Raw genomic sequence first — 21,719 nt, 5'->3', positions numbered from 1 at the left:
GAAAACATAGGGAAAATTTTTCAGGACACTGGTCTGGGCAAAGATTTTATGGATAAGACTTCAAAAGCACAACAACAACAGCAAAAATAGACAAACGGAATTACATTAAGTTAAAAATCTTCTGCATAGCAAAAGAAACAATCAACAAAATTAAGAAGGTCAGTGTGGTGGCTCACACCTGTAATCCCAGCACTTTGGGAAACCAAGACAGGTAGATTGCTTGAACCCAGGAGTTCTAGACCAGCCTAAGCAACATGGCAAAACCTCATCTCCCCAAAAAAATAAATACAAATTTAGCCAGGCACAGTGGTGCAATCCTGTAGTCTCAGGTACTCAGGATGCTGTGGTGGGAGAATGAGTTGAGCCTGGGGAGGTTAAGACGTCAGTGTCCTGTGATTGCATCACTGCACCCCAGCCTGGGCAACAGAGTGAGAACTTGTCTGAAACAAACAAGCAAGCAAACAAACAAACAACCTAAGAATGGGAGAAACAATTTGCCAACCATTAATCCAACCAGGAATTAAGAACCAGAGTATAAAAGGAACTCAAACCTCCATTGCAAAATAATAATCATAATAATCAAATTTTAAAACTGGCAAAAGACTTGAATACACATTTCTCAAAAGAAGATGTACAAATGGCCAAGTACGTAAAAATATGTTTAACATCATGAAGCATCAGGGCAATGCAAATCAAAACCACAATGAGATGTTATCTCACTTCAGTTAGAATGGTCATTATCAAAAAGACAAAAAATAACACATGTTGGTGAGGATACAGAAAAAGGTGAGCTCTTATACACTATTGGTAGAAATATAAATTGATATAGCCATTATGGAAAATGGTATGGAATTTCTTGAAAAAACTAAAAACAGAATTGCCATTGACTCAGTAATCCCACTGCTATTTATATATTCAAAAGGCAGGACATCAGTATATGAAAGAGATATCCGCCCTCCTATCTTTATTACAGCACTGTTCACAATAGCCAAGATATGGAGTCAAGCTAAATGTCCATCAAAAGATGAATGGATAAAGAAAATGTGGTACATCCCATATACACAATGGAATATTATTCAACTATTAAAAGAATAAAACTTGCTATTTGTAGCAATATGAATGGAACTAGAGTCATTGTGTTTACTGAAATAAGCCAGGAACAGAAAGACAAATATCACATGTTCCCACTCATTCGTGGGAGCTAAAAAGAAGTGGATCTCACAGAGGTAGAGAGTAGAATGGTGGTTACCACAGGGTGAATATGAGAGGGGTAGTGATGAGAAGCTGGTTACGAGGTACAAAAATACAGTTGGGGCCAGGCGTAGTGGCTCACGCCTGTAATCTCAATACTCTGGGAGGTAGACATGGGAGGACCACTTGAGGCCAGGAGCTCACGACCAGCCTGAGCAACATAGTGAGACCCTGTCTCTACAAAAACAAAACAATAACAACAACAACAAAACTCACAGCTAGATAGCACGGATGTTTACTACTAGATAGTACGGTGCGGAAATGATTGTTAATAATAATGTATTGTGTATTTCAAAATAGCTAAAAGAGAAGAATTGTAATGTTCCCAACGTGAAGGAAAAATAAATGTTTGAAGTGATGGCTATCTTAATCACTCTGATTCGATCATTACACACACTGTGTACAGGTATCAAAATATCGAATGTATCCTCAAAATATGTACAATTATTATATATCGATAAAAAATTATTTTAAAGATATGTTAATTGGTGGGGAGGGGTTATACATAAAACAATATTGGCCGTGGCTGGGCGCGGTGGATCACCCCTGTAATTCCAGCACTTTGGGAGGCCGAGGTGGGCGGATCACCTGAGGTCAGGAGTTAAATACCAGCCTAACCAACATGGAGAAACCCATCTCTACTAAAAATACAAAATTAGCTGGGCATGGTGGCATGTGCCTGTAATCCAGTTACTCAGGAGGCTTGAGGCAGAAGAATCGCTTGAACCCGAGAGGCAGGGGTTATGGTGAGTGGAGATCGTGCCATTGCACTCCAGTCTGGGCAACAAGAGCAAAACTCTGTCTCCAAAAGAAAAAAACATATATATTGGCCGTAAGTGGACCAATAGCTATCAGGGCTCCTAAGAGTTCATTACACTAGTCTTTCTACTTTTTTATGTTTGAAGTTTTCCATAATAATTACTTTTGGTTTTCCTGTTTTTAAAGAGTGTGTTCTGCTAAAGCATGGCTCCTTGGTGTCATTGTTTTATGTCACTTCTTTGGCTTTATTTGAATTTCCCCATGAAGTTCATTTTTCTTTTTTTGTTAAGGGTTGCACTGTGTGAGAGTTCTGCCGAGGAAAACTGGACCACTCTCTATCACGATCCAAATTCAGTACAGCCTGCATAGAGTGGCCCCTACAATGAACAGCCATTGGGCACAGATTCTGTCCTCAGAGCACTTACGGGCTACCTATCATCAAGATCTATACCGCTTCTTTGAGACCATGGCCCGTGTGCTCTCAAAGAGACTCTGGCCTAGAACTGAATACTTTGTTGCTTTTCCCTAAAGGGAGAGTTTTGCAGGGACTCTTTCTTACTAAAATTACTGGTCACCTCAACGCTGCCCTTAAATAACTTCTGCGCAGAATTAGAGGTTGGTCTTATGTTGCCTCATTCCATTACTTATTCATTCTACCAGCATATATTGTTCCTTTCAACATCAGAGTCCCGTGCTAGACTATGTGGAATTTGAAAACCCACAACTCTTATTAAGCTATGTTCAAACAGATTGAGCTTTTCAATCATATGAGCAAACTGCATGGGGAATAACAGGAGGAGCAAGTCGTTCCAAGTGAGAGGCAGACATGGTTCACGGCTTGATCTGTCTGGTAACAGCAATGTGATCTTCTCTGTACTTCACACATCTCTGCCCTGGAGATTCCCTCATCCTTCAGTTCCAGGGTCTTCTTTCCTGGGCCAAGCAGAGATCATGTGTTAATCATTTCTGTTGTACCTTTGCCTAGAACGGCAGACATGCAAAGAACAGTTGGATAGGTTAACTAAATAAATGATGGGTATTTTAGAACTGTTTGAAGTATGCACTGTTTTGAAACTCAATTTTAAAAATCAGGTTAAAAAATTGGTACATCCAAACCACTCCTTATTCTTATCATGCAAGTAGCCGTCATGCAGTATAAATTATGCCACAAGTTAATTTTTCTAAATTAAGAGTAATGAACTTGGGACCTGTGTATCTCTAAAACCGTAAAACAAAATTTTGTCTATATGTCTGATTTTTCTGAAAAGCAGATGTCTAGTGTTTCTAAGTTTCCAAGGATGACCACAAATGCTGCCAAGTCTCAGTTTTAAATTCTGGGTTGAGTTATTTATGCTGCATTGATCCAGTCGGCCTCCTCGACATCTCCCACTGGTAACTGGCATTCAGCTACGCCATTCAGCACCAAGTTCTTTGTCAGGTAATTAGCAGTGAGGACCATCAAGGTGTTTTTTCCTGCAAGTGAGCAGCAAGGCTTCCTGGGTCTTGAATTGAGCATTTGGAGAAACCTGAACATCCTGCCGCTGGGCTTAAAGTTCTGTTTTGTTTCCAGTTTCTTCCCGTTCTACATCTTCGCTGATGTGACAGGAAGTGATCACGTGTCTTCCAGTCAGACAGAGAAACTAGTGGTGCATTTAGTTGTCATGGTGTCTCAGTGAAAAACACCCAGTGTGGCTGCCAGAAAATTGTTCTTCACAATCACTCCGATGCATAGCGAGAGAAATGAAAATATAAACTAAGAAGTCTGTGACAGTTTTTATCTCCAGGCACATCTCCCACATGTCCAAGCCATATAGAAAATGCCTTGCAGTAACAGGAGGGAATGTAGAAAGAGAAAAGAAGAAATTTTTGCTTAATAGGACAATCGCTTTTGAAGTAACCTGGCAGACAATCGAATGATGACATTCACTTAAAATTTATGGAAATAAAAACCCATGAATAGAATTCACAGAAAGTATGTTGAACATGTTCTGCTAGTTTAAATTGAGAAAATGTTCCTAGTATAGAATATCAGCAAACATGATATAAAGAAGGGAACTTTAGGCTGATGGACTCACACTCTGAAGACGCTTCTGGCGTTTGGCAATAAAGCAATCATCAGTAGACACAGGTGGGTTTGTCCACTGTCCTCTCCCCTCATCTCCAACCCCTTTTACAAAATTACTAAAGTACTTTCTAAGTGTTAACTCTTTAACGTTTGTGATGATAGTCTGCTTTACAGAATGCCTTTTCTCATTATGTCTCTTATTCTTTACAGAAAAAACAACAGCAAAAAAGAAAATGTGAAGTAGGTACTACATTGTTATTTAAAGTCTGGAGACCTAGGTTCAAAGTGTTTAGTTAACAACACGGTAAATGTCAGGACTTAAGTCTGTGTTGGAAGACTCCGTCTTCTGCCTGTTCACATTATGTCTGCTGTGCCCTAAGCAAGGCTGTGTGGACAAAAAAGGCTTGAATATGTGTCAGAGGCTTACCGATGACTCATTCCTGGCTTTGGGCTGCCTCCTGAAGTTTCTCCATTCTGGGATCCCATGGTAAATTCTATTGCTTCCCTTTTCTGGATGATCACCCTTCCTCTATGATTTTACGTCTTTCATCCATAAAGATTCACTACAGCGAAGGGTACCACTTCTCTAAATACATCTTTTGCTATTTCCAAAATAATATTGTGATATATTCTTGTTTTAAAAGGAATATTTGTGATCATCTGAAATCTGAATAATAAAAACAACAGACATGCAGCACATACATTTCTCTGGTCACTATTTCTTGACTTTCTTGCCAGTGGACGCATACCAGCCTGCAGTCTCCAGCTCCCTTACTCTCCCTGCTCCTTTTCAGCAGTTCTTTTTTCTTCTTAGGTAATGAAATACCCTTTTCCCAGGAAGGGTGCTTATTCAACATGAAAGGTGGCACAATAGAACAAGAATTGTGGGCCAGTAGTCTAGTCATCCCTGATGAATTATATCTCGGTAAACTTCAATACTAATCCCCACCTGAAAATGTTGCATGTTTCATAGAATGAAAGTTATTTTATAGCACATGACTTACATCAATTACCTGTTTAGAAATGTGTGTCAGAGAAAGGTGATTTTGTTGGAGTAAGAGATGAGTAGCCCTTAGTTCGATTTAGGTGTTTTATGCAAAATAATTTATCTCCAAAGCCAGACTGATGTAAACATTGTTGTTCATATTACTGTTGCCTTTTTTCAAAATTAGAAAACAGAGGTGTAGAGACCCTGCTAGAAGTTACAGAAGAAGATGCAAGAGTTTGAGCTCTAATTATAGGGAAAGTCCTTCATCCCGACCCTACTGATTAAGCCTTACTCAACTGATAAAGGTAGGACAGACATACCACTGTGGGTGGACAGAGTATAGTGCAGGCAGAAACCATGTTTGTTTAACCAAGTTTTAGCAAGAAAGCAGAACAGCCTTATGACATCAACAAGATTTTGTTCCGAATTTGTGCATCCCTAACTGTCTTTCAGACAAGGAAGAAGAAAGAGCTCTCTTGCCCCCCATCTGAGCCCTCACCCACCACCTCAGACACCACTAATAGGAGATCAGGGACTTCAGAGAAGGAAGCAAGCTGCCATGGTGAAGAAAACACAGACAACCTAACAAACACCTTTTGTCAGACCTCGTGATGCTTAGTTCTGTGAGCTCTTTCTCCCATGCAGGAATGGACAGCCAAGCTTTGTTTTCAAGGCAGCCATTGTAACCCCAACTCCTTGTTTAAAACCTTTTTTTCTCAGCTTCCTAATTGAGTGTGAAGTCTCCTAATTGCAGCCTACAAACCACTAGCTAAGTGAGAAGGATGAGAATAATTTGATGGCACTTTTAGCATCAAAATGAGCTAATTTTGGCTGATATAAAACACTACTTTGCAACTTTAAATAATCAGAGGTAATGAGAAAGGGGTCAAGCAACATATTGCACTAGCCTATTGTGTTAGTCCATTCTCATGCTGCTAATAAAGACATTCTTGAGACAGGGTAATTTATAAAGGAAAGAGATTTAGTTGACTCACAATTCATCATGGCTGAGAAGGCCTCAGGAAACTTACAATCACGGTAGAAGGGGAAGTAGGCATGTCCTTCTTCAGATGGCAGCAGCAAGGAGAAGTGCAGGACAAAGCGGGGAAAGCCCCTTATAAAACCATCAGATCTCATGAGAACTCATTCACTATTATGAGAACAGCATAGAGGTAACTGCTCCCATGATCCAATTACTTCCCCATGATTCAAACGCTCCCACGACACATGGGCATTATGAAAACTATGGTTCAAGATGAGATTTGGGTGGGGACACAGCCAAACCATATCACCTACAATTACAGGCACAGTTGACCTATTCTTTAAATCAAGATTATGAATGTCCCTGGAAGAAAAGCCTAACTTAAGATTAGGGTTATACTACATGTGCAATTTAGACCATTGAAGTCAATGCAGTATTTTCCAAGCTTTAGGAAACTACATTAACAGAAAAGAATTGAAAGAAAATACACAATAATTACTAGCTCATCCAAATTATCCTGACAAAATTCATTTGAGTATTAAAATAAGACAAAATCATTGCAATAGTTACTACTACTGAAAAAATGAAGAATATTGTTAGGTTGTCAAATTATCAGAACATTCTTTTTAAGCAAATTTCTGACATTAATAACTTCATGTTTTTATGTAAAATTCTGTATGTGAGCTACTAAAGGTACATTGTGCTCTATATGCTACGTAAACATTTTGCAGTGATAACCTCTGCTTTCTGCTCTGCTCTGCTTCCTCACTCAATGGAACTAGGCAACTTCATTCCCATTGTAGGCACATTTCTACTTTGGGCGTAGCAGCAACCCTGCTCCAAATGTTTGTTTCTGTAGCTTATGCAACTAAGAGGTAGCTTTTTGTTCTGATTTCATAACCTGGTTTCAACACATGAGCCACTATCATTGCTGTGGCTAAATCAGACCGCCTCAAAGCCACATGTCCACTTGAGCCGTGGCGTAGTGCTTGTGTCTGGATTCCCCAACACCTGTTACTACTGCAAGGACATCCCCGCTAGAAGAAACAGCCTCAGAACTTGGTTGGCCTATGATTGACATCAAGAATTCTGAATATTTGACTAAACTTCCTTCCATCACTAGCGGTTGCCCCTAAGTGTGTTTACCTTTCAATTAAGGAAGAAAGACTAGCATCAAAAAATGAATATTTTATGGTAGGGTTTCAGGCCATTAAGTGGGTGCTTAGAAGTATGTCTGGAGTCAAAGAAAGGCTTTCTTATATCCTTCCAATCAGCCATCCCAAGTGTCCGTCTGTGAGCAAAGTCAGCTGGAAGTATCCCTTTCTCTTTGGCAAGTCTCCCAAACTACATCTCATCCTATTCACCTAAAAGGTGATACAGGCTGTAGATTAGAACCTGGAAGCCATTGTTAATGCCCCGTGGGGGTGTGGCCAGAAGCTGCCAGGACTCTCTCTGATTCATTCCAAATGTGGAGCAGAACTAGTAGAATTTTAAATATATGGCTCCTTGGGAAAATCATTTTTATAGTTTTCTATGAGTGCACATGCTGCTAATGCAATAAATCTAACCAAACATAAAACCATTAGCCTGAAAAACTTATATAATTCATAAATACGCATTTTCAAATTTGCCTGACATGTCGATACAGAATCTACATTCACACTGAGAAGGATTGGTCCTTCTCAACATTTGTTTTATGAACGCAGTTATGGGGCAGTGGAGGATATTTAGGGCTATTGTTTTTCCATTCACTTGGAGTCTAGAAGAGATAGTCCTTCATTTTAAATGGAAAAAAGTTGATAATGGAAAGCCAAAGATTTTTTAGCCTCCCGTTCTTTTAGAAAGGATATAAGCCTGGAAGCCTACATGAGGACAAATGTAAGCAGGTGGTAAGGAAGTTGAGTTTTCAGGAAGCCAGGCTTTTGAGCTGCTAAATATTCACAGGGTAGATGAAGTAAAGAAAGGATAAGCAGAAGGAATGTGTTTTGACACTAGAAACCGAAACTTTCCTTTACCAATAATGAAAGCAGGTAGAATGAACAGTCGCTTCTCACATTCATTCTGCTTTTGAACTTTATCCTGCTTACTTTGCTGTCTTCTGAGAGGTGAGAAGGATGTAGATTTTCTCCAGTTAGAATCTGTTCTGTGATGATATGGCTCAAAAGGCTGCTCTCTGACAGTCTGGTCTTTCACAGCGAGTAGTATTTATCCCATATGTTAATTGATTCTGAAGTTATTTTTACAGTGTAGCTTGCTCTCTGCCCCAGATTGTAATAAACCCAGGTACTGAGAAATATCTTGGCAGGTACACTTTATATACCATTATCTTTCGCTTCTAATTCTTACACCAAAACTGGCAAGAGAGTTGGGCTTCTTAAAAAGGTTATGTTCTGGCCGGGCGCGGTGGCTCAAGCCTGTAATCCCAGCACTTTGGGAGGCCGAGGTGGGTGGATCACCAGGTCAACAGATCGAGACCATCCTGGTCAACATGGTGAAACCCCGTCTCTATTAAAAATACAAAAAATTAGCTGGGCATGGTGGTGCGTGCCTGTAATCCCAGCTACTCAGGAGGCTGAGGCTGAGGCAGGAGAATTGCCTGAACCCAGGAGGCGGAGGTTGCGGTGAGCCGAGATCGCACCATTGCACTCCAGCCTGGGTAACATGAGTGAAACTCCGTCTCAAAAAAAAAAAAAAAAAAAGGTTATGTTCGTATAGGTCGTTAATTTTTAAACTAATTTTCAAACACATAGGCATTAAGTGAGATGAAAACCATGTATTCATTCATTAAATCAAGTATATATAGACAGCATTATACCCAAGCAATGAAGACTTTTTAAAGATTTTAAAATACAGTCCCTAACTTCCAGTTTTTAATCCACAAAGCAAAACAAAATAATCTACTACATGATAGCTTTTATAACTTTTAAATCTTTTGTTATGTTCAAGACTATTGTTGGCATGTTGATCGCAGTTCTACAGTGAGGACCATAACTCAGCTTTATGGAATGGGAAGATAATAAAAGACTCTGATTGAGCTTTCCAGAGTTTTATAAAAGAACTGGGTCATTCAGCCCTTCTTAAAAATTCACACATAAAATAAATATGAACTCAAGTAAATAACATTTCTATAGTAATTTATTAAGAGAATAGTGATATTTTAATGAGCCCCAAAATCTGAAATTAGGAAGTTGTAGCAAGAAGTTCCAGGTCTATGTCAATCTTAGCATCAAATTAATTTAGTTTTTTATATTATTTTAGGGTTTTTAATTAAAAATAATACATGTTTATTACAAAATTTGAGTAATATAGAATATTAATAATTATGTAATTTGAATAATACAGAAGAACATAAAGTAAAAAGTGAAAGTCAATCTTATTTTCTGTAGTCTTTAAATAGGCAAAATGACAAGCAACTAAATATTATTTGATTCAATATTACTTATGAAGTAGCAATATTCTAAGTTTCTTATACTGCTTAATAATAGAAGATTTGAAAACTGAACTATGTAAATTTGGTCATTTACAATGATCAGATTTTGGGGGGTTAATATTCATAGCTTTTAATAGAAGTGGGTCAGTGTAATAGATTTCCTCTACACATTTCAAAACAGAAGTATCTAACATTTTATACCAAATCTTGCCATGCATACCAACATTAAGAAACCTTAAATGCTAACCAGTTAGGTTTAACCCCATTCAGGAAAGGCCCATTTAAGACAAGTGTGATAACAGCCCATTGTACAATTTGGCTAATGCTCTAGTCAGAATCCAGGGACAAAATTTCCTGTTAATTCCTGAACCCAGAAACTTTTGAAAACTGACCTAACCCAGTTTGGAATTTTAAGCTAAAAAAAATGCACCATTCCCTACAATTTGTGTAAGTGCTTATACACTGTTCATGTACACCGTTCATTTGCTGCTGAAGTCATTCCCAGCATCCATTATGCCAGCTGGTAAACCTCTGGTGCTGAATATGTGGGAAGTGGCTGGAAGTCTTGTGGTCAACACAGTAGAATGTGGACTTTTTATTTCGGTGTTTAAATGCAAGCTCTCCCTGAGGGTTTATCCCACTCTGGTTTTTCAAATGCTACTTACTCATCACCAAGTTGTGGATTAAAACTAACACTATGAAACATAACTTCTTTTTATAGTCTAGGCAGAATTTTCAAGTAAATTAGATATTATAACATATGCATGTATTAGAGTTCTTACTCTACGGAAGTAATAATTCACATTGAATTGACACTGCATTTCATTTATAATGGTTCACTGAGTTCAGGAAGGTCTTTATAGTGTTCTGATGTAATTAATGGGTGATATAGGACTGTTCAAGTCAGATGAATCATATGGAGCTGGCTAAAAAAAATCTCAACACGGCGGGTGCGGTGGCTCAAGCCTATAATCCCAGCACTATGGGAAGCTGAGGTGGCCGGATCACGAGGTCAAGAGATCAAGACCATCCTGGCCAACATGGTGAAACCCCGTCTCTACTAAAAATACAAAAATTAGCTGGGCGTGGTGGTGTGTGCCTGTAGTCCCAGTTACTCGGGAGGCTGAGGCAGGAGAATTGCTTGAACCTGGGAGACAGAGGTTGCAGTGAGCCGAGATTGTGCCACTGCACTCTAGCCTGGCGCCTGGTGACAGAGTAACACTCTGTCTCAGAAAAAACAAAACAAAAAAAAAAAAAAACTCAACATTTTCAGATTACCAAAAGAGTAACAGAGCTGTAGATATCAGACATATGTAGACATTTTTCTGACCACATTAGCGCAGTGAACTGTCAGGGAAGTTAGGTCAGAAGACTGGAGCTTAAGTGCCAGCCCTTTTCACTTAATAACAGTGAACTTGAGGATGCTACTGAACTCCTATGGGTCTCAATCCCTTATATTGTAAGTTGTAATAGGATAATATCACATATTGTGCTTTTGTCAGAATGAAAAGGGGTAACACTTAGGAGAGCATTTCCTATGCAATAAATATTATGAGGGTAGTAATGTCTATATAGTAAAGCATCGGGTTTTGACTCAGAATATATTATTTTTAAAAAGCTCACTCTGAGAGTATAGAACATTAAGGAAATTATACATATAGAATGCAAAAGAAAAAATGATAACAAGTGAGCAGATGCCATACCTTACTTCTTAAAAGTCATGCGAATTCTGGGCTGTATCCTAAACTGCATGGCTATTCCGTGAAAGCTCGCCAATATTGTCTTGTCATAGAGAGCAGGACACAGATCAGATGTGTGTTTGTTAAAGTTCGTTCTAGCTGCACAATGGATAATGGGGCCCTAAGCCAGTGAGTTTTTCATTAAACATTGGCTCAAGCCATGCCCCAAAGTTGTCTGGCCAGATTTTGATAGAGCTATTTGATGTATTTTAATAAGTAACATGTTATGCCTGGGTGCTCATTCTAAGCAGAAACTTAATATTAAGTAAAGACAATATTAAGAGTTTTTACTTGAGAGAATTACTGACACACCATGGATATTTAGATGATTTTAGATGATTTTTAGATGATTTTTAGCTGATTCAGTATATAAAATCTATTGTAGCTGAAAGAGCTAGTCAAATGAGGGAAAATTTATTTTTATTTGAAATGTTCTTGATTCTATGTCTGTTATTTCACTAGCCTATAATTCTTCTTTATCTTATATGGAAAGATACAGTTTGTATACGTTATGTAGGTCAGTGCTGTCTTTTTAAAAAAAAAATTATTAAGAACTCCTGAAAGACTTCATTTATATAGATTATATCTACCAATATTTGCCATATTAGAAAATAAAGCTGCTGCATTTTAAACCTTTTACTAATTCATTTGCAGTGATAACAACAAACCCACTAAGTATAAATACAAATAATATATTTTTATAAAAGAAAATTAGATTTTGCAAAACAAGCAAACAAAAAATAGAGAGAAGAGTAGCATTGTTTTACATTTTTATAAGCCCCTTTAATATCTGGCCTAACAGAGGACAGCAATTCTCATATTTGGTTCTCCATTTAAGTTGTTGCAATATATTGTTTGAAGCGTATGAAGAAAATCCAATCTCACACAGGTAGTTGGAAAAGGAAGGAGTATTTTAATAACCACTTTAGACAACTGTGAATCTTCTTTGCTACTAAAGCAAAATCAGACAATCTTTATGTTGTTCACCAGTGTGGAATTTGAAATCATTTCAGTAAGCTTTTCATACTGTCTAACATTAAAATCCATTGCATTTTGAGTAGGTCTTTTACCAAACGCAATGTCGTAGCATTATGCATTAGATTTTGGCAAGATACCGGTTCACCGAGTTATACAGATCTTCCAAATATTGACATTTTTCATTTGACAATATGAAAAACAATCACTCTAGTTAATATTACCATGAGTTACATCAGAAAAGTCTTTATTCAATAGGAAACTCTTAAGTTTGCACTGGTTTTTACAAGCTTCCCAAGATTCTGATATTCACTTGCAAGCTCGTGTTTCGTCATTGGCAGTGAATACTGAGTTGTTGCCTTTTTTGAAGTGACTGGCTTACTCTGTTCATTTTTGAGAAAGTGCCTGCCAAATACTCAAGTCTAAATATCCATGGTTTGTCAGTAATTCTCTCAAGTAAAAATGGTGTTCGTAAAAATAAATGGCTTGTTCAGCTTGCAGCCCACACAATCCCACATGTGAATTTCCTTCAGATTTACCACCGTATTTTAGTATCCAGTGGAAACGCCTTATGTTTATTGCTCATCTCATCACACGGAGTATTAAAAGACACACTCAAATGATAGTAATTAATAAATTTATTAATTTTTCTTCTTCATCAAGTTGATTTTTATGTGACTCGGGCATGCGGTTTTTACTGAGAGTGTCTGGTGCAGAACTCAGTGCCGATTTGCAGAGTTTTTTACAGCTGCTTTGGCTCATGCTAAAGCATCAGCAGTTTTACCCACCATTGTTCTTGCACCATTAGTGCAAATGTCAACACAGTTAAAAAGGCAAATAAAACTGAGTATTATTACAAAAGCAGTTTTGACTTTATGGACTCCATGGGGGTTCCACAGATTATACTTTGAGAACTGCTAACCTTGGTATGGGTTGGTACATATGGCCCTAGGCCTCACTGAATGTACTATCAACTGATGAGAACTGTGAAACTGAGGTCAAAATAGTGCATCCAATTTCAGATGAAGTAACTGGCCTTTGTAGTGGATGTCTGGTTTCATAAGAGTGCAGGCAAAAAAATAAGACCAAAGACTTATGGCTATAAGAAGACCTGTGGTTGACCAAAATGTGTCCTTGAAGAGCACAAATATGAAAGCATAGGGACAGAACTTGGAAGAATATTTGACAGTTGAAAAGCCCCCATCCCTTGGCTGTAAGGGCTCTCCAGGCTTAGTTGCCGTTTACACTCTTCTGGAATGTGTGAGGCACATGTTCACTTCGATCAGTTACATCAAAACACAGTCCAGTCATACCTGTGGATGTCTATCTCTGAGCAGCTGACTGAGTATGAACTCCACTTGAACCCCACGAAGGGGCCCCTCAAAAAGAAAACCCCAAACACTCATGTTATATGTGCTATTGCCAGAAAAATGTAATTGTTTGAGCCACTCAAACTTGTACGTGAGGTCAGTGACATTACGTTCCTCTTCAAGAGACAGCACATCATTAGCATACTCCAATGACCTTGTTAACATTTTTGTAGTTTCTAAGCAATGGCAAACGGATTTTTTAGGAAGAAAATGTTCCCCACAGAATATAAAAACGTATTTTTCAACTTAAAAAATAGCAATATAAGTTATTTTCCAGCTCAGGATTTTATTTTTTTAACTAAGATTATGTAAATACCAGCTAACATTGACCAGCCAATGTCCTTTAACAAAGGGCAGGCAAATAAATTGTTCTGCTCTAAATTCAGTATTTATGTAACCAATATTGATTTATAAGGAACATTTTTCTAAACTTTAATATGTCTTTATTAGACAAGAAAACGATGTTAGTCTGTAATAAAGAACAGTGCCTTTACTCAGCCATTCTCTTTATCTTCTCTGTGATGACTTGCTTTTACTGGGTTTCTTGTAAACAGCTTGGAGTTGGATTTTTCCTTTTGTTCTTCTTTATCTTGTATTACTATCTTCACTTGCAAATGAAAGATTGTATCACAACTTTAGTGCTGTAACTGTTATGCTTTAGTCTTACCTTGGACTTTTACCCCATCTAAAGAAATCTTTGTTCAAACGGCTTTAGGAAAAATGGAATGAGCCATAACACTTGTCCTCTAGTTAAGTTCAAAAATTTTTTAACATGAATTCCTAACAGTGAAAAAAGAACCATTGCTGGTCCCAATGTCCTTCCCCAAGTAAGGATATCCTGAAACAGAGACCATGAAGTCCTACCACATTGGAAAAAAACTGTATGTAGGGTGCTCAAAAACCCTCAAGGCTCTTGCACAGACTCCTCAGAGATTCCACATGGCTCCAACTATTAGAGAAATGCATGTAGTTAAAGGCTCAGGGTTTGGCATGTAAGACAACCTCAGGTAGAGAAAAATACATTCAGTGTTTCCTGGGTTTAACTATCACCCCAAAATCTCCCCTCCCTGGCACTACCTCCACTTATTATCTAGTTTCACCCCACTCCAACATCTGTATCCTGGGTTTTTGACTGGGTTCAGTAACATGACATTCCTGAGTGACTCATCTCAATTCTTGTTTACTGCCTCAGTTTACCCCCAGATACTATCTTCCATGCCCAAGCTGAAGAGAGCTCGATGAATGTGACATTTGATTTTGGCATCCTTGAGCTTGTTCTGAGCCACAATTAATACAGCTATCATAGCTCAGTAAAAGAGCTCAATTTCTTCTAAGATCCACCCTCCCCCTGAGCCTGTGTCTAAAGTGGAAGTCTCTATACACTGATATTTTTACAGTTTGGGACCTGTGGACATGGAGAAGAAATCTGCGGACACAGGAGTCCGTGGACCTCAATAAAGAAACACTGTAAATTTAGGTCATCACTTGACACCAACAATATTGTGAACTTGTTATAGGTTGAATCGTATTCCCAAAAAATTCATATGTTGAAGTCCTAAGCCCAAGCACCGAGAATGTGACCTATTCTGAAATAGGTTCATTGCAGAGGTAATTAGTTAAGATAAAGTTATACTGGTGTAGGGTAGGCTCCTAATCTATATGACTGGTGTCTACATTTTAAAAAAGAGGGAAATTTGGGCACAGACTCACATGTGAAGATTAGAACTATGTGGCCATGAGCCAAGGAACTACTAGAAGCTAGGAGAGAGACCTGAAAAAGATCCTTCCCTACACCTTCAGAAGGAGGATAAACCAGACAACACCTTGATTTTGAACTTCTGAACTCCAGAACTGTGGTATAACACATTTTTTTTTTGTTCTAAGCCATGCAGTTTCCAGTCTTTTGCTATGGCAGCCTCAGAAAATTATTACAGAACTCAAATGCAAAGTCAGGCAAAGAAATTACATAATGTAGGTTGAGTATCCTTTATCCAAAATGCTTGAGACCAGAAATGTTTCAAATTTCTAATTTTTTTTTTTTAGAATACTTACATATATATAAAATGAGATGCCTTGGAGATGAGACCAAAGTTTAAACATACGATTATTTATATCTCATATACTCCTTATATATAAGCTGAAGGTAGGATTTTCTGAAATATTTAAAATAATGTATGTGCATAAAATGAAGTTTTGCGTTTTGGCTGTGAACTGTCACAGGTCAAATGTGAAATTTTCCACTTTGGCATCATGCTAGCACTCAAAATGTTTCAGAGTTTGTAGCATTTCAAATTTTAGATTTTGGGGCTAGGGATGCTCAAGCTGTAGAAGTCTGCTTTAGGAGAGATTCACCAGATTCATAACAGGTTTGAATTGAAATTTTAAAGACAACAGTAACATTTAAATTATAAACATTAAGAAATTTGTAGGTGATTCAAGTATTTCTCAAGTATATGTTATATAAAGTTTTGGAAGAAAAAACTGTTTTACGTCATAAGGTCCAATCAATAAACAAGAAGGATTTATTTTCATTTGTTTGCTTATCTATAGTTCTCTTCCTTGAGCAAAAAGACTGTGATTTATTTGTCTTTGTTCCCCTTACGAATGGGCAATTGAGTAAATGAGTGAATTGATGAATGTGAGAGTAAAGAAATGAACAATTTCCACAGTAGGATTATTGAACCTCTGATTTAGTTTATTGACAGTCTAGAACAAGCTTGTCCAACCTGCAACCTGCAGGCTGCATGCAGCTAAGGATGGCTTTGAATGTGGCCCAACAGAAACTCATAAACTTTCTTAAAACATTATGATAGTTTTTTGTGACTTTTAAAAAGCTCATCAGCTGTCGTTAGTGTTAGTGTATTTTATGTGTGGCCCAAGAAAATTCTTCTTTCAGTGTGGCCCAGGAAGCCACAAGATTGAATATCCCTGGTCTATAGCTTTTGTTTGAAGCTGTCCATGGTACTGAATGAAAGTCTCTGAAAGCCAAATGTCTTCTAGCTCCTCGGACTTTGACCCTCCTTACTAGACCCCACGCGTGCATTTCAACACAACTCATCATTCTCGTTTCAGCTCACTGCAAAGAGACCCCCCAAAAATCATATGGCCTCTTTTATGAAATACATGGAGGCCTACGTCATTGGTCCCATCTGAGCTCTTAAACAGTTTTTAGTCTTTTGTACACAGATTTTTTCCCACATTTGCTCTTCTCAAATTCTTTTCCATCTCTGTTGAAAGCAGCTCATCCTTCCTGTTGTTTACTTAAAATCCTTGGATGCATCTTTAAATACTCTCTTCATCTTATCCTATCTGCCAGGAAATACTCTTGGATCTACCTTCAAAATATTTCCTGAGTCTAACCTGCCTATGACTTTTACTGCTATCACCTGGTCCACAGCATCTCTCAATAGACTACTGCAATATGTTTCTAAGTAGTGTTCATGTTTCTACCTTCATTTCCTGTTACCCCTTAGAGTGCTTTCTACATAGCACTTAGGGTTGTCTTTTTAAAACATAAGCCAGGTTATGTTACTTTTCTATTCAAACTTTCCAAAGGAATTACATTTTGTTTATTGTCTGCCCATAATTTCTAAAAATGCTAGTTTCATGAAAGCAGAGATTGCGATCTTCTTTTAGTTCCCTGAGGCATCCCAAGTGCCCAGAACAGTTCCTGGCCAATGGTTGGTTCTCAATAATATTTGTTCAATAAATAAAAGACAATGAGAGTCAGTTGCTAGTGTGAGAATGCTCTTATGAAACCCAAATCCTACTGAAAAAGTGTTAAAAAAAAAGTTGAATTATTGCATCTTTAATTGGTTTAAACATTAATATTTTAAAATTCAACCTTAAAATCCACTAACATAAGCTGCCTGATATGTGAGCACTGACAGAACTAAAGTTACTGAGTGCATTTTAAAGTAGAAAAAGAATGCACTTGAAACATTTACATATATCCACAACAGAGTGTTTCAGTTTGTTTTCAAAAGATACATCAAAATGGTGATACCTAAAAGAATACAATGTTTTGCTATAAGTAGAACTACACTATACTAAAATCCTGATTTTGTCACTGATTAGCTATATAACCTTGATATGATCTTTCACCAACTTTGCTTTCATGTTAGGCTTCTAGTCGAATCATCAATTTTTAAGAGATTTAAATTTCTCCCCTTAGGGAGAGGCAAAGAGTTTCAAGGACAATTTTGAAAATTCTAAATTCCAATCACAATTTTCTTTGTAAGTAAGCTAGAGAATGATATGTGAACTGCAGCAAGTCCAAACTAATCACAGTTGAGCATAAGAAATGACCTTGATGGAAACTATAATTACTTGTGAAGACCTTCTATTGAGTAAATATGTCATTATGTCAAAATAATATGGCTAAAGGATCTAAATGTTTTCCTCTTATCTTTTATTTTGAAATCTCATACTTTAAAAAAAATCTAGCCATTTAACAGATGGATTGCTGAAAACTCATTTTCTGAAGGAGCTGACATTTCATCAATCTGATGAAAATTTGAGCTCCTATATATAGTGCCTTAACTGGGATAATAACAGACATTTTCAGAAGGAAGCTTAGCTGGGAAGTTTGAGAGTTAGGAAACTTGACTATGAAAGAAATTATTTTTGTACGATAAACTTTCTTTGTATGAAAAAAATCTTCCTGCTAATATGATTTAGAAACTTCTAATATATAACTATTATTTGGCAAAGTTCTTAACTCACTTTGGGATGTGAAACACACCTTCTCATAGCAAATGTACTAATTTTTAATGTCTTTTTCAGTTTTATTATATTTTAATTGATGCATAACACTTGTACATATTTATGGAGGGCAGTGTGATATTTTGACATATGTATACATTATATAATAATCAAATTAGAGTAATTAGCACATTCATCGCCTCAAATATTATAATTTCTTTGTAGTGAGAGCATTCAAATTCTCTCTTCTAGCTCTTTTGAAATACACACTATATTGTCAACTATAGTCACTCTACTGTGCAATGGAACGCTAGAACTCATTCTTCCTCCTATTTTGCCATAACTTTGTACTCACTGACCAACAAGTCTGCATCTCCCCTTGTCCTTTTCCCAGCCCCTGGTAACCTCTATTCTACTCTCTACTTCTATGATATCATGTTTTTTTGGATTCCACATATGAGTGAAATCATGGGGGTGTTTATCTTTCTGAGCCTGAGTTGTTTTACTTAATATACTGTCCTCTGGGCATATCTATGTTGTCAAAATGACAGGATTTTATTCTCTTATAGAGCAAAATAGTATTCCATTATGTAAATATATTATATTTTCTTCATTCATTCCTCCATTGATGAACACTTTGGTTGATTTCATATCTTGGCTATTGTGAATAGTGCTGCAATAAACATGGGGGTGATGCTGATATCTCCTCAACATACTGATTTTCTTTCCTTTGAATATGTACCCAGCAGCAAGATTTCTGGATAGTTTTTAGTTTTCTGAGGAAACTTCATATTGTTTTCCATAATGGCTCTATTAATTTAAATTCCCATAAATAGTGTGTGAGTTCTCCTTTTTCTACATCCTCACCAGCATTTATTTTTGTCTTTTTCATAACAGTGATGCTAACTGGAGTGAAATGATATCTCATTGTCATTTTTATTTGAATTTTCCTCATTATTAGTAATGTTGAGCATTGTTTTCATACACCTCTTGGCCATTTGTATGTTTTTGAGACATGTCTATTCAGGTCTTTTTGCCTATTATTTAGTCAAATTATTATTATGCTGCTATTGAATCAAGTTCGTTATATATTCTGGATATTAACGCCCTGTAAGATGCATAGCTTGCAAATATTTTCTCCCATTCTGTAGGTTGTCTCTTCACTCTGTTGATTGTTTCCTTTACTTTCTTTTGCTATGCAGAAGCTTTTTAATTTGATGTAATCCCACTTTGCTTTTGTTGCCTGTGCTTTTGATTCTTATGTTTAAAAAATCCTTTCCAGGACCAATGCCATGAAGTGTTTCCCTCGTGTTTTCTTCTAGGTAGTTTTAGGTTTCACAACTAAGCATTTAATCCATTTTGAGTTGATTTTTGTAAGTAGTAAGAAATAGAGGTCTAGTTTCATTCTTCTGCATGTGGATATCCAGTTTTCCTAGAACCATTGTTGAAGAGACTGTCCTTCACCCATTGCGTATTCTTGGCACTTCTGCCAAAATTGACCTGGCTGTAAATTCGTGGATTTACTTCTGGATTCTCTATTCTGTTCCACTGGTGCATGTGTCTGTTCTCATGTCAGTACCATGTTATTTGAGTTACTGTTGCTTTGTAGTGTATTTTGAAGTCAGGTAATGTAATGTTCCCAGTGTTGTTCTTTTTGCTTGAGGTTCCTTTGGCTGTTCATGGTCTTTTGTGATTTCATACAAAGTTTAGGATTTTTTTTTCTATTGCTGTAAAGAGTGTCATTGGTGGTTTGATAAGAATTGCAGTGAAGCTGTAAATTGCTTATAGTAGTATGGATATTTTAACAATATTAATTATTTTAATTTATAAATGCAGAATACATTTCTATTTGTGTCTTTTTCAACTTCTTTTCTTAATATTTTACAGTTTTCATTGTAAAGCTCTTTCACCTCCTTGGTTAAATTTCTCCTTAGGTATTTTAATTTTTTGTAGCTATTCTAAATGGGATTGCTTTCTTTATTTCTTTTCCAGATTGTCTGTTTTTGGTATATATAATGCTACTGATTTTTGTATGTTGATCTTGTGCTAATAATGGTTATGTATCCGTAAAACCCACAAAGGCCTATGTAACCACTTGAATGACCATTCTTTTTTTTTTCCTTAGGTGGAGTCTTGCCCTGTTGCCCAGAACACAATGGCATGATCTCAGTTCACTGCACCCTCCACCTTCCACCTCCCAGGTTCAAGGATTCTCCTGCCTCAGCCTCCCAAAGTGCTGGGATTACAGGCGTGAGCCACTGCCCCCTGCCTGAATGACCATTCTTAACTATTTTTATTAAAAAAGAAAGAATGTATCAAGAAATTTGTGGATGAAAGAAAAACAGAGAAATTAAAGACAGATTGGAAAGTTGTAACAGTCAGTATTTTTGTTTGCAAGGCCCAGCAATGGATTCTGGCTAACTTTAGAATGTACTGGTCAGAGCCAATGACATACCCTGGAGCAGTCCTGAAGGTTGGGACCTCTCCTGCTGCCATTCCCAGCGTCTCAGTGCTATTGCCCCTAGACTTAATATATTTGCTGTAACTATCTTCCCAATTGTCTCTATGTCTCTGCTATAGTTCATTTAGATAGAATTTGAAGTTGATGGCATTGATTACTTTGGGGCCCTTTTATTTAACAAAATATTTTCAGGGAAGTCAAAGTTATCTTTTTGCATAGAGTATGTTCCTTTATAATATGACATGTAATTTGTTACAGCTCTGGAAAGCAATCTAAGAGTTAAAATCTTGCTCTTAAACCTGAATCTAAGAAAGGACGACCTACTTAACAGTGCTGGGAAAACTGGCTAGCCAAATGTAGAAGAATGAAATTGGGCTCCTATCTCTCACCTTATACAAAAATCAACTCAGGATGGATCAGAGACTTAAATCTAAGACCTGAAACTACACACAGATTCTAGAAAAGAATGAGGGAAAAGCTCTTCTGGACATTGGTCTAGGCAAATAACTTATGGCTAAGATGCCAAAAGCTAATGCAATACAACCAAAAGTAAATTAATTGGTACCTAATTAAGCTCAAAAGCCTCTGCACAGCAAAAGAAATAATCAGCAGAGTAAACAGACTACCCACAGAATGGGAGAAAATATTTGCAAACTATGTACCCATCAAAGAACTAATATCCAGATTCTCAAACAAATTAGCAAGAAAAAAGCACAAATAATCCCATCAAAAAGTGGGCAAATGACATTAATAGTTATTTCTTAAAAGAGGATGTACAAATAAACATAAGCAAAAATGCTTAACATCATTAATCATCAGAGAAATGCAAATTACACAGTGAGATATCACCTTACTCCTGCAAGAATGGCCATTATTAAAAAGTCAAAAAAACAATAGATGTTGGTATGGATGTGGTGAAAGTGGAATGCTTTTACACTGCTGGTGAGAGTGTAAATTAGTACAACCATTATGGAAAACAGTATGGAGATTTCTTA

At 37.1% G+C, this 21,719-nt stretch overlaps 1 long non-coding RNA gene across 1 annotated transcript; it reads left to right on the top strand.

The window, feature by feature from the left end:
- The first annotated feature begins 697 nt into the window (after positions 1–697).
- On the top strand, positions 698–21,711 carry LOC116563376. The gene is made up of 3 exons (XR_004274374.1): positions 698–807; positions 18,139–18,145; positions 21,674–21,711. It is a non-coding gene; the product is annotated as an uncharacterized LOC116563376 (long non-coding RNA).
- Positions 21,712–21,719: the final 8 nt, after the last annotated feature.

This window comes from Sapajus apella, unplaced genomic scaffold (genome assembly GCF_009761245.1).
Source record: "Sapajus apella isolate SASKATOON/1434 unplaced genomic scaffold, GSC_monkey_1.0 scaffold35, whole genome shotgun sequence".
Lineage (NCBI taxonomy): Eukaryota > Metazoa > Chordata > Mammalia > Primates > Cebidae > Sapajus > Sapajus apella.
The sequence above is the reverse complement of the archived record's forward strand: the minus strand, read 5'-3'. Positions and strand labels throughout refer to the sequence as shown.